Source organism: Callospermophilus lateralis, chromosome 7 (genome assembly GCF_048772815.1).
Source record: "Callospermophilus lateralis isolate mCalLat2 chromosome 7, mCalLat2.hap1, whole genome shotgun sequence".
NCBI lineage: Eukaryota > Metazoa > Chordata > Mammalia > Rodentia > Sciuridae > Callospermophilus > Callospermophilus lateralis.
This window is the reverse complement of record NC_135311.1, coordinates 110,995,403-111,007,749: the sequence shown is the minus strand read 5'-3', so window position 1 is coordinate 111,007,749 and position 12,347 is coordinate 110,995,403. Positions and strand designations below refer to the sequence as shown.

The window sequence follows — 12,347 nt, the reverse complement described above, 5'->3', positions numbered from 1 at the left end:
GTTATCACCCAGAACTGCTTTTCTTCTGAAATCTCTCAATGACAATTTCCACTCTGACCCCAGCCTTTTATTCTTCCAAGTTTTGTATGCTCTTTCCCTCTGTTCTTGCTTTTCCCCCTAGTCTATCCATCCCTTCTGGCCTCAATCCCTTTTCTAATAAGCCTGCACCCTTTTATCTATTACTTCAACTAACCACTTCCCAATCTCAACTTCCCTACCCACTTATCCTGCATACCTTCCTTGAAAAACTCAACCACGACTCAATTTTGCCACATTTGCACTTGAGCTAAGTGATGCCAGAAAAAGTCACACTTAGATAGGAACTAGTCACTAGAGATCCACGATCACAACCTTGGTAACCCTCAATGGTACCCAACAACCCTACTCCTCTGCTATTTTCAAAAAGACACTAAAAGCTACTAGGCAAAACTCTTACAATTGCATGTCCTGCATCTATGAATGCATCTGTATCCTTCCCCACCTGCTGATTCACCTCTCCTGTTTTCATGGGAGATCTCTCACTTCTCATGTAAGGCACATACCTGTGCTTTACATCGTCATCCCTTTCCACCTCCTCAGACCTTTGCTCCTTTCTTTCTAAATTCTTAGCCTTACCTTCTCTGCTGGCTCCTTCCCTAACTTAACATTGAAGCAAATGCTTCACTCTCTACCATCTTTACAGAACTTCTGTCTCAATTTTCTCTTTGAAAAATGATATAATATCAGTCCCAATCTTGTAGAGTTGATATGAAGATTAAATAAATTATTGTATGTATAGTGCTTAAAATAATGCCTGGCTCTTAAAGCTCTGAGTATTAGATTACAATTTTTAAAGTCCTCCATTAATTCCACTGCCTAGTTCTCCTTTTAATAAGACTTATCAAAATTGTCTCCATACAACTCCATTTACCTTCCCCATCATTCCTTAAGAAACTGCAGCTAGTTTACATCCATTTCATGTCACTTAGCTCCTGCTATGGTCAATTTGTGATGTGGCCTCCATCCATGGACAGTTTTAGGTTCTTACCCGTCTTTACCACTCTTCAGCCTACCCAGCTTTGAAACCCTTCTTCTTTTGGTTTTCTTGACATTTCCTAGTTCTCTGCCATGTTCCTCATAAGCTCCTATATGGTCTCCTCTGCATTTGGTCACCTCATATGTGACTCACACAGGCTGTGCTCTTTCTTCCTAATGTTTCCTACACTCAATCACTCTCCTTGGGTTATTTTTTTGACTCCCCTGTTTTTGGCCTAACTTCCAAATCTGTATTTCTTACTGCTACTCGAGTGTATTGCCTACCTGGCATTTCCACCTGGATTCCCACCTCAATATCTATTCTTCTCCTAGGTTTCCAAATTCCAGTGTATGCCACTTTCATCAACCTGTATTACTAAGCCAGAAATGTGGGCCAATTTTGACTCTGCACTCCTCCTTTCTTCCACCAAGTCCTAGGATTGCTGTTTCATGCCCAAGCATAGCCAAGCAACCCTTTCAGCCTGCCTGGAATGTCTTCTGCCTTCTCCCACTTTTCATCCTAGTTGAACACATGTTCCTCGTTTTTTTTTTTTTTTTAAAGAGAGAGAGAGAGAGAATTTTTTAATATTTATTTATTTATTTTAGTTTTCAGCGGACACAACATCTTTGTTTGTATGTGGTGCTGAGGATTGAACCCGGGCCTCACACATGCCAGGCAAGCGCACTACCGCTTGAGCCACATCCCCAGCCCCACATGTTCCTCTTTTAACACTCAAATCAAAAGTACATTCTCTTAGCCAGGCTTGGTGGCGCATGCCTGTAATCCCAGTGGCTCGTGAGGCTGAGGCAGGAGGATCTCGAGTTCAAAGCCATTTTCAGGAACTTAGTGAAGCCCTAAGTAACTCAGTGAGACCCTGTCTCTAAATAAAATACAAAAAAGGGCTGAGGATGTGGCTCAGTGGTTAAGAGTCCCTAGATTCACTCCCCAGTACAAAAAAAAAGAAAAAAAGAAAAAGAAAGAAAGAAAGAAAGTACCTTTTCTTTACAATCTTTCCTGACTCATCTTGCCTTTAAGTCTACCTATATTGTGAAGAGAACCTGTAATATGAGACTTGTTTCCCATTTTGCTGGAAGATTCCTAAGGGCAGGAGTTGTATTTGCTGTCTCTGGATGCTCTCCATGGAGGAAAGGGGAAGGGAGGGAAGAGGAAGAAAAGAGGAAAAGACATCTCTGTGGGTACACTTCTGCTAAGTATGAAGGCCTGGTTTCAAGAGCTGTGATTCCTGTCAATACCACCCAGTGACCTTCAGGAACCAACACTGTTCTTGCCTAGCAGAACAGCAATCCTCCATAGCCATTTTTGGAACTGGGAACTCAGGTGCCTGCATAAGAAAGAACTCCTGCTCCCCTTCATTTCTGAACTCATTAGCCTATAGGCAGCCTCCACCGCATTCCTCAGGCCCAATAGGGGCTTGGCCAGCTGAGCAAAAGGAACAAAAGGATGGGCCCTTGCATCATGTGACAGAAGCTCATCTTCCCGAATCCAGCTGGGTGGTTCTGTTATATGCACAGTGTTCTCTGGCTACCAACAGACTTCTGGAACCCCAGAGCTGCTGCTGCTTCTGTCCATCAACAGAACTTGAGTGGGATAATTATGTTTTCTGAGTACTTAACCTTACTATCTACTGCCTACAACAGGACAGCTGCCTCTAGTGTGGGCCACCACCATAGCAAAGGCAAGGGTTGTGCTACAGGTTCACATTCCACAGCATTTGGTACTAGGGGCCCCAGGATGAGAGGACGGCTGCCAGCTCTGTGTGATCCCATTAGGGTCCTAAGTATTTTTAGGTAGAATAATCTCCTTATAGTTCCCAGATCTCCTGGCTTCACTTCTGAGTCAGGGGAGATGTGGACCCAGTGAAGTTATACGGAAGAGAACCAGATAAGACGTTCCTGAGCCATGCTGTCTGAGTTCCCACAGAGGAGGATGGCCTGTCTGGGGTTCCAAGTGTATTGTCAGAGTCTAAGGCAGCAGGTCAGTCTAAGCCAGCTGCCCAGGGTGAAAGCTATATTGTGAGTTTTCTTTGTTTTCATTACAATTTCCTCTCCCACTGCTTCTTTTTAGCCAGTCCTTTCCTCCCCGGGGTGCTGGGGATTGAATGAAACACCACCCCCGGCTCCAATAAGTGTATTTCAATTACATCTGTCACTGCATAACGATATAATGATATATCATGTGATATTAAATCCATGGTAATCATATCAGGGATTTTTTTTAATCGTGCACTAATCGCATTATTACATCTCTATAATTAACAACAGGAGGTATGGAAATTGGGTTAAGGCAGTAAGCTCAAGATAGTCCCCCCACCTCCGTTTTAGCTCCTTCAGATTAGGATCAGATTAGGAGATGGAGACTTCAGGGCACTAGTAAGCTAGGCCAAAGTCCTCACCTCCCAGAGCCGCCCTCAGCCACAGGCAGACCCTTCAGTATCCAGGGCTGATAGAGATAGTCCAGATTGAGACCAAGATGCCTGTCTATTTTGTGGCTGCTCAGGAAAGAGCCTGGGGCAGAGGTCACACAGAGAGGTGCAATCACAAAGCCCAGCTGGGCCTTCTAGACCTTCTGTCACTGCAGCACCAAATCATCTCCATGGAAAATAGTCTTACCTTTCCTTCAACCAACAAGGCCTTCAAAGGTGCTTGTGAAGCACAGGGCAAGTTCCTGCCTCCTGCCCCAGAATTCTTCCTGCTACTGTTCCACATTCTCCCTCCCTCTGACCTAGCCCTCTGACCACTCTTAAATCACCAAGTCCAGCAGCTGTGATGTCTCTGTCTCTTGCTCTCTCCAGCCCTGATGACAGCTGAACATACAACTTTTCCTAGGGCCATTCCTCCCCAGCTCTCTCTCTCTCTGAAGTCTGGTCCTTCATATTACATAACAAGTGGTTTTTTTGATAACCACCGGGTGTTCCCCTATACCCCAAACAGTCTGAGTTCTTATGTCCTCCCACCCCGGCCTAGATGGAGAGAGGAGGGGCCGAGGACTGTAGCTTGAACTATGTCAAATGACCTGTCTTTCCCACCCCCCCTTCCTGATACTGAGCTGTTAGGGCTAATCTCCTCAGGGGTGTTAGAACCAGTCTGCAAAGCAGAATTCTGTGTTTCAAGTCCAAAGCTTTGAACCTGGCATGTAACTAGTCCTCAGTGAGGGGCAGGCATTTTGCTAAGTTTGACTCTCAGAAGTTGGACAGGCCTGAAGATAAAAGAGAAAAATCATGTCCTTTTTCCTAATAAAAAGGAGACACTAATAGCAGTCAGCACTTAGGCAAAGCACTTTAAGTTTCTAAAGTGCTTTCCAAATTAAAATCTAATCCTTTATTGAGTGTGTGACGCCACCATCTGTCCACCCCTCACACTTGAGGACGACGGTATGTGCACACTTGACCACAGCACATACACCTTCACTTTCTTTCTCCCTGGGAAAAAAAGAGATGCTCAAAACATTCACATCAGATCCTCCACCCTTTTGATAGGATTGCTCACATAGCACTTTTTAAATTTTTTTTAAAGCTAACTTGTGCCAAACCCTGTGCTAGAGAGCCATAGATCAAGGAGACCAGACCAGTACCCTCAAGGTAGAGGAGCCACATAAACACACTTGTAAAACAATGCAGCAAGGGTCAAAACATGCAAAAACAATGGGGGGGAGAAAGGAGGCCTGGAGAGAAAACACTGAGGACAGGGATGGCCCTCAGGGACTCACTAGGTGAGATGTCAGAGAGATGAGGAGCTCAGTTCAGAGGTCTGAGCTCAGACAAGAAATTCCTAAAAAGGCAGATGGGTGCTTGAAATTGAGGGTGGATAAGAACACCCAGGAAAAGTAAAAGCCTTTAGAGTCACAGAAACCCTTCTCTGATGTTTGAGAAAACGAAATCTGAGAGATGAGAACACTGAACACTGGAGCCTCCATACCTAAGGCCCAAAGAACCTTCGCTCTGGGGCATACCTAAGATTCTGGCCCCTGTATTTCCCTTTGTCAGATCAGTCTTCATGCTACCCAGGTGGGACAGGATGGAAGAATTCAGGCTTAGGAATCACACTGACTCATTCACAACATTTACTTAGAGCCTATTACCTGCCAGTCTATCTGCATGCATTTAGCAACAGAGACACAGTACTGTCCTCAGAGGGCTTACAGTTTGTTGGAGAAAGAAGACGTTAAATAAATAGCAACATAAATCATTATGAAGTTGCAGCTATAATAAGGTCTCAAAGAATTATTTAAATTGTTTTGATAGAAGACGGGGGACTGACTTATTTGAGATGCTTCCCTAGAGACAGGTAAACAGAAACTGAGAGGGATTGGTGTTTGGGGGCATGCTAAGACCTTTAGGTGAACTGTGCCCCAGCACTGAGAAAAAAAATCAAATCAAGGCCAGTGCTCCTGAAGCACAGAGAGCAAGTGTGAAATGTGGCTGATAAGGAGGCAAGAAATATAGCCCCAGCAGGGCCTCAGTGAGGGCTTTATACTCTTTCCCTAAGGCCTTCCTGCTATCATGCTATGTGATCTTGGGGTGCTCTAATAGGATAAAAGTCTGTTGCTTTGTACACCTATCCCTCCCCATTGCCAAAGGTAGCCAGTCCTGGAAAAAAACGAATCAAGAACAAAACCATTTTCTATATAGAAGAGGAGGCATTAATTTACTGAACATTCTACTCTCAATGAAGGCCTGCCAGACCATAGCAACTTAAAAAAAAATCCCATGTGTATCCTACCTTCATAAAACTCATAGTCTTTTGAGGAAATCAGACTCAGAACCAAGAGCTGCCCAGTAACTGTGGTAACCAGTGAGTAGAGAAAATCATAGTAAGTATACAAAGGAGGGAAGTGCCCAGGCTCAGATGAGCCTTGAGTGGGGTGTGCTGTTTCCTGGTCCTTGCCCTGCCACACAAGCAGCAGTTGACGGTCTGGGATAACACACTCCACAAGGACTGCAGACTGAACAGGGGCAAGAGTATGATGAGGACCTGAGCCATGGCTCCTGGGTAGGCGCTGGAGAGCAAGTAGCAGTGAACCTAAGCCAGGATCCTCTGGTTACAAAGCTGAAGACTAAAAAGATGTGACCACAGAGGAGTGGGGGGTGAGGGAGAGAAAGAGAGGGGGGAAAGGGAGATGGAGGCAAAGAAAGAGAAAAAGAGACTGACTGTATTGTCTCAGGATAACTGGAGAGGGCACCTTAAGAATAAGCAATAGAGTTGGGGACAGTGGTGCAAGCCTGCAATCTCAGCTGCTTGGGAGGCTGAGGGAGGAGGATTGTGAGTTTGAGGATAGCTTGGGCAACTTAGCAAGATTTTGCTTCCAAAAAAAAAAAAAAAAAATTGTAATAAAAAATAAAAATGAACAAGCAACAGGACCCAACTAGAAAAATCACTTCAGGAAATGGCAATACCAGTTTCCAGGCCTCAGTATCCTCACTGGAAACAAGGGGCTTAGTTACTGGATTTCTTAATTTCCTTCCTGATCAGAAACTCATAGATCTGAGGCACTTCAACCTCCCAAGAGTCAGGCTTATTTTTGTTCCACTTTGCTTATGTTGCTCCTTTCCCAGAACACCCATCTTCTACCCTTTCCAAAACTCTGCCTTCTGCTTCTTCCCCTTCTCCCATGTCTCAACCTGACCACCACACCAACAGCACTTTACTTAAATTGCATAGCACACATGGTTTGGTACTCTTGCTTGGTCGGTCTAGGGACTATCTTATCACTCTCTGACCTCTCACTTCCATTTCAGAGGCAGGAGGGAAGCTCTACTCCACAGGCCCCAGAAGCAGGCAGATGCTGTTCCAGCCTGAAGTCTAGGTCCCCTTTCCTCTGCCCACAGTCCTTTGAGAACTCGACAGGCCTCCACTTGAAAAGGGTGCTAAAAGCAATGATGTCTCCAAGTGTGATGGGAGATATTTGTGTCTGCTTTACCCTTGGCTTTTTGCTCCGGTTCAGGTAGGAGCGGGGTGGGCTGGCTGGCAGATCTGAGAGCGCGGCACGCCCCAGCGGGCAGGGCGCACAGCGCGGAGGAAGGCGCGAGTCAGTCTGGAGTGCTCCCCATTTATCAAGCTCACGCAGGCCGCCAGCCGAGCGAGTCTTTCTATCATTACACCTCTCAAAATCCGATTCATACCACTAATCCTGCCTTCATTCTCCCAGATTAATAACATCTCTTTCAACCTTCACAGTGTGATAAATAGACAAAGAGAGAACAAAAGGAGAGACAGAAGAGAGAGAAAGAGCTGGAGCAAGTCCCCATAATAGAGAGAGCCGAGAAAGAGGAGAGGGAAAAAAGGAGAGCGAGCGAGAGCGGGCAGCGGCCAGAGACTGCAGCTACCTCAGAGAGCCGCTCTGAGGAGAGCTGGCGGCTGCGCCCCGCTATGCGCTCTGCTCTGTCCCCAAAGAGAAAGAAAGGCTCGTTAACAGCTCCTTCCTGCCTGCACTTTTGTTCAAATTCTTTTCTTCCCTTCCAATCCTGCTTTAGGTCAAATTCCAGTGAAAATGAGTCTCCTGGCTTCCCCATCTCCTCCCAGCCTCTGGACCAGGCCCAGAAGACCAACCTGGCCCTCGGCAGAGGCCAGGGTTTGGGTACAAGCTGGGCTGGGGATGGGTTCAGCAAGGGTGGAACAAACTTTAGGCATTCCTAGTTTGAATCCCCACCCCTTCCCTGCTCTTTCAGCAGAATGGGAAAGGGAACAAAGATGAGGGGAGACATGGGGTCCAACCCTTAAGGCTCTGTCCCACACATTTTGTTACCACAAGGCTCTAGATAATCCAATTTAGAGTCCCTAACACCTAGCAGCCCCGTCTGATGGTGAAAGTAAATACCACTCAGGTTTGAGAAAGCAGAGGTATGGGTCACACCTCCACAGTGAGCTCAAACCCACTGGGCTCCAAGCCTACCACAACAACTGATCTCTGGCACTTTTAGTTCTCTTTCCAGAAGCTCATCAACACTTGTCTCCACAGCCCACTCCCCATGCTCTGCATAGAGCCAGTTCAAGGACCCTCTTCTACCACCTGAGCTCTTCCAGGGGAATTCAATCCCTCCCTCTTCTGGGCTCTGGAAAGCAACACCATTTATATTGCCCTGTAGTGATTATGTGTTTCCCTCACTCCACGAGGACTCTATCTCCTGATTTCTTTCTTTTCAGATCCCGATTGTCCCAAGACACTTCCATTCTTTCTTGACTTTGCCCAAACTAGCCAGGGCTGATCGTGGCTCGACCCTCCTTCTGGACTGCAAAGCATTCTTAGGCTGTGGGCTGGCCTTGCTCAGAGGGAGTAGCAGGAGCATACCACACCAAGAAACTCAGATCGCCCAATGTACCTGCTGCCTTCACAGTGTATCAGAATTGGGGAAAAGGGCTGCACCAAGTGCCCAGGACTGCTTCATCTCTTGGCACACTCATGACAGGTTGTGGGGCGAGGATGTGCATGGAGAAGGGAATTCTGCCCTGCCCTGCCCAACCCAGCCTAGTGGGATGAGCCTTCTAGGAAAGTAGAGGAGTCTCCCAAGGACAGAGCCTTGTATTGGATAGGAATGACCAGATGCAGACCGCTGGTAGAAAGCTGGTGGCCTGGTGGGCTGTTTAGAGGTGGGTCCTCTCTAGAGGATCTTTCGCAGATACTTTCTAGAGTCTTTCTTCCATAAAGCTTCTTCTTCCTTCCCTCCGTCCCCTTTCCCAAAACACAGCTCTCCTTTTGGGCTCAAATGGCTGCTGCCCACACCCATCATTCATTCCTGAAGAACCCATCACTTCCAGCCCAGTTCTTAAGTTTGCCCAGTTACATCTCCAAAATATAAAAACTCAGAGAAAAGAAGGCTTCATGGGGCCCAGTAAAGGAGTAAATCACAAGGGGAAAGGATGTTAAAGTAGATGGGGGGTAGTCCTTGGGATCTCTTTCACAAAAATCTAGACATTTTATTAACATTTCCTCAACCCCAAATCAGGAGGACTCTCCACACTTTTTTCTCTTCTACCAGATCTCCAGCATCAGAAAACTGCAATAGGGAGGGTGGAAGAATGATAGTGACCGATGTTCCTCCTTGGAAGTGACCCAAAGAGATGGGAGGCTAAAGAGAAAGGGCAAAAAGGAGAAAGAATAATAGTTTCAGTGTTGGGTACTAGTCCTACTTAAAACCAACCTAGTCTACTGGTGTCCTGGCCTTCAGGGCAGGCTAGGTCCAACTGGCCAGAAACACAGATGCCAGACCTTCTTTCCCCAAGAGATAGCATCAGCCAGGGTCAATCCTGCTGCTTGCTTGTACGCAAAACTTTCCAGGCTAAGTAACCAGTTGACTTTCTCCACAGCCTCCCCAGGAAGCTTGGAAAGATGGTCCAGCCCTGAGAGGTGAAGAGGCCTAGGTTCTGAGAAGAAAAATCTTATCAGTACCTCTGTCCTCTGCCTCTATTGCCAATCCTGTTCAACACACTATTCTTCCTCCACTTGCTTCCCACAATTCTTTTGAGGCCTCTTTGAGCCTTTCATTTCAAGGCAAGCCAGTACCAGATCACACAAGTCTAAGGGATAAACCTCATCTCCTCAGGGGACTTGCCCTTCAGTTAGAGAGATACCCCTAGACCCCAGTAAGGAACCTGTTGGGGGTAAGGATCAGATAGAAGGAAATTAGTCTGACAGAAAAGGGTCTCTCACAGATCAAGAAGTTAGATCCAAGTGATGCTTTTCCCTTATTCCCTGAGTACCTGGTTCTAGAGCTCACTCCTCCAGGCAGCCACTGGCACAGAGAAGGGAAGGAGAAGTTGGGTCCTAATGTGTAAAAAACTCCAGCAAAGCAAAATCATTTACTCTTCGGTGCAACTGCTCAGCAGAGCTAATAAATCTTGCATGAGCAGGGCCGATTCTAATTTCCTAATATGAAAAGGCATTTGGATTGAGAGAGAGGGGGAGATAAAAGTGATTGAATCTCCAATAGTCCAGGTTACTGACAAGAAACATCCTGCTCGCCCTGAGAGAAGGATGGCAGCACCCGCCTGCCCGCACACACCCATCCGTTCTGCCCCCCTCTCGGCATGATACATCTCAGTCTCTTCTATTGACAGGACGTGGCTTTAAACACAGTTACACAAGTTATCATTTCTGCCTTCTGATCAATCTGAATTTTCAGGACAATTACCCTCTTAATCAATGATTGCTATCAGCAGCCCCGCGCCTGGACGGATTTCTCAGCAAGGTAATCATGCCGCCAGGCTGGACGGCGCGTGCATAGGCAATGAAGCTCCGGGTAGGGTCTCCTCCCTCCTTAAGCCCCCCATATCCCAGCACCGCTGCCAGCATCGAGGACAAGGACGGCAAAGTGTGAAGGCCACTTCAAGGAGTGGTGGGAGTAGAAGAAAGGGGAGGGGTTCCAGCCACCCAGTCAGCCTTCCAACCACCTGCCTGTGGAGCAAACCTATTAAAAAGACTAGATTTACTACCCACACCCTGATGCATCTCCACATGCCCTCCTGCCATCATTCCCACCTCCTCATTAGCCTCATAAAGCCCAATTCTAATCATGAGCTCAAATTATTAGGGTAAGGAAGTACAAAGAAAATAGAAATACTGGTTTTACTAATCTCTCAGAAGCTATTGCTCCTAGAATCGTTTTCTTCTTGGACCTGGTTCATATCAGCTACTGAATGGGATAGCAGAGGCAGCTTCTTTTGCCTCTTCTGATACATCTGGAGCTATCATAAAGCTAGCCTGGCCTTGAACAGGAGGCTACCCAGTCCAACACTCCTTTTTCCTTCAGGGTCCTCCCACGGATCAGCCCTCTGTGCCATAAGACAATCCAGAGGGCTGGAGATATAGCTCAGTTGGTTGAGTGCCTGCCTCACATGCACAAGGCCCTGGGTTCAATCCCCAGCACTAAAAAAGAAAAAAAGAAAAAAAAGAAAGAAAGAAAACAAAATCCAGAGCCCCTTAGGAGAAGAGGGAGGAAGAGGGAACAGTGGAATCAGGGTTCAGTTAGCTGGAGGCCATATCTTCCACATTGGGAGCAACTCAGAAGTTTCTTAAATCACCTGTTGTTGGGAAAGGACTTAATCTAAGGAAGCCAACAGTGGAATGAAAAGAGTTTGGTTCAGGATGTTGATAAATGAACTTAAGCTCCAGCACGGGTACATAGTTGTACTCATGACAGGGTGGGCCATGGGATTAAAACATGTACCAATAAATTGCTATTTACATCCTGAGGGGGGAAAGAGTATTAGAAAGCACACACGTTTTTATTCACTGACATTTACATGAGCTAACTGATGGGGATAAGGCAGTGAACAACATACAAGTGACTCCTAATTTCATGGAGTTTATCATCTACTAAGAAAAAGAGCAAAGTATTTTTTTTTTAAAAGCAAAAGCAATAAAGTGAACTTGTACTTGAATGTTCCCAGCAGTATTATTCATAATATCCCCCAAAGTGGAAACAATCCAAATGTCCATCAGTGAGTGAACAAAGAAAATGTGGTATAGCTATACAGTAGAATACTACTTAACAATAAAAAGAAATGAAGTACGGATTAATACATTGTACAACATGGATGACCCCTGAATATTATGCTAAGTGAAAGAAGTTAGTCATAAAAGGTCACATATAATAAATTCCCGTAAATCTGTAGAGATGGAAAGTTGACTAGTGGTTGCTTAGAGCTGGGGTGTTTAGGGAAGAAATAGGAAGCAACAGCTAAGGGACTTTCTTTTAAGGGGAGAAAAATATTCTAAACCAAGATGGTAATTATGGCTCTATAACCCTGTGAATATACTAAAAAACGTATACCTTAAATGGGTAAATTACATGATATATGGATTATATCTCAGTAAAACTACTTTTAAAAAATGTACACTATGATTAAAGAAGTACAAGGAGCCCTCAGCAGGCTCATGAAAAATGAAAGTCAGGCATAGTGCTTTGCACTGGGAAGGCATTCAAGATAGGTGCTCAAAAAGGGAGTAAAGGGCTGGGGGTGTGGCTCAAGCGGTAGCGCGCTCGCCTGGCATGCGTGCGGCCCGGGTTCAATCCTCAGCACCACATACAAACAAAGATGTTGTGTACGCCAATAACTAAAAAATAAATATTAAAAAATTCTCTCTCTCTCTTTAAAAAAAAAAAAAAAAAAGGGAGTAAATTTCATTGGCCTATAGGGTAAGTAGGAGTTCACTAGGCAGGAATGCAGCCAGGGATCTGCCAGACAAACAAAATGAATGTAAATAAGGCTTGGAAGCATATCATATGGACCATCATGGCATAATTGGAAAAGGACTTTGGGGATCTCAAAGGTCAGGCTAGAGAATTTATACTTTGGTAGCCATCAAGATTTCTTAA

General features: G+C 45.6%; 1 protein-coding gene across 9 annotated transcripts in view; it reads right to left on the bottom strand.

Moving 5' to 3' along the window:
• The window catches only part of Eri3 (ERI1 exoribonuclease family member 3), a 132,735-nt gene that overhangs the window by 31,081 nt on the left and 89,307 nt on the right, over positions 1 to 12,347 (bottom strand). The window lies entirely within an intron of this gene.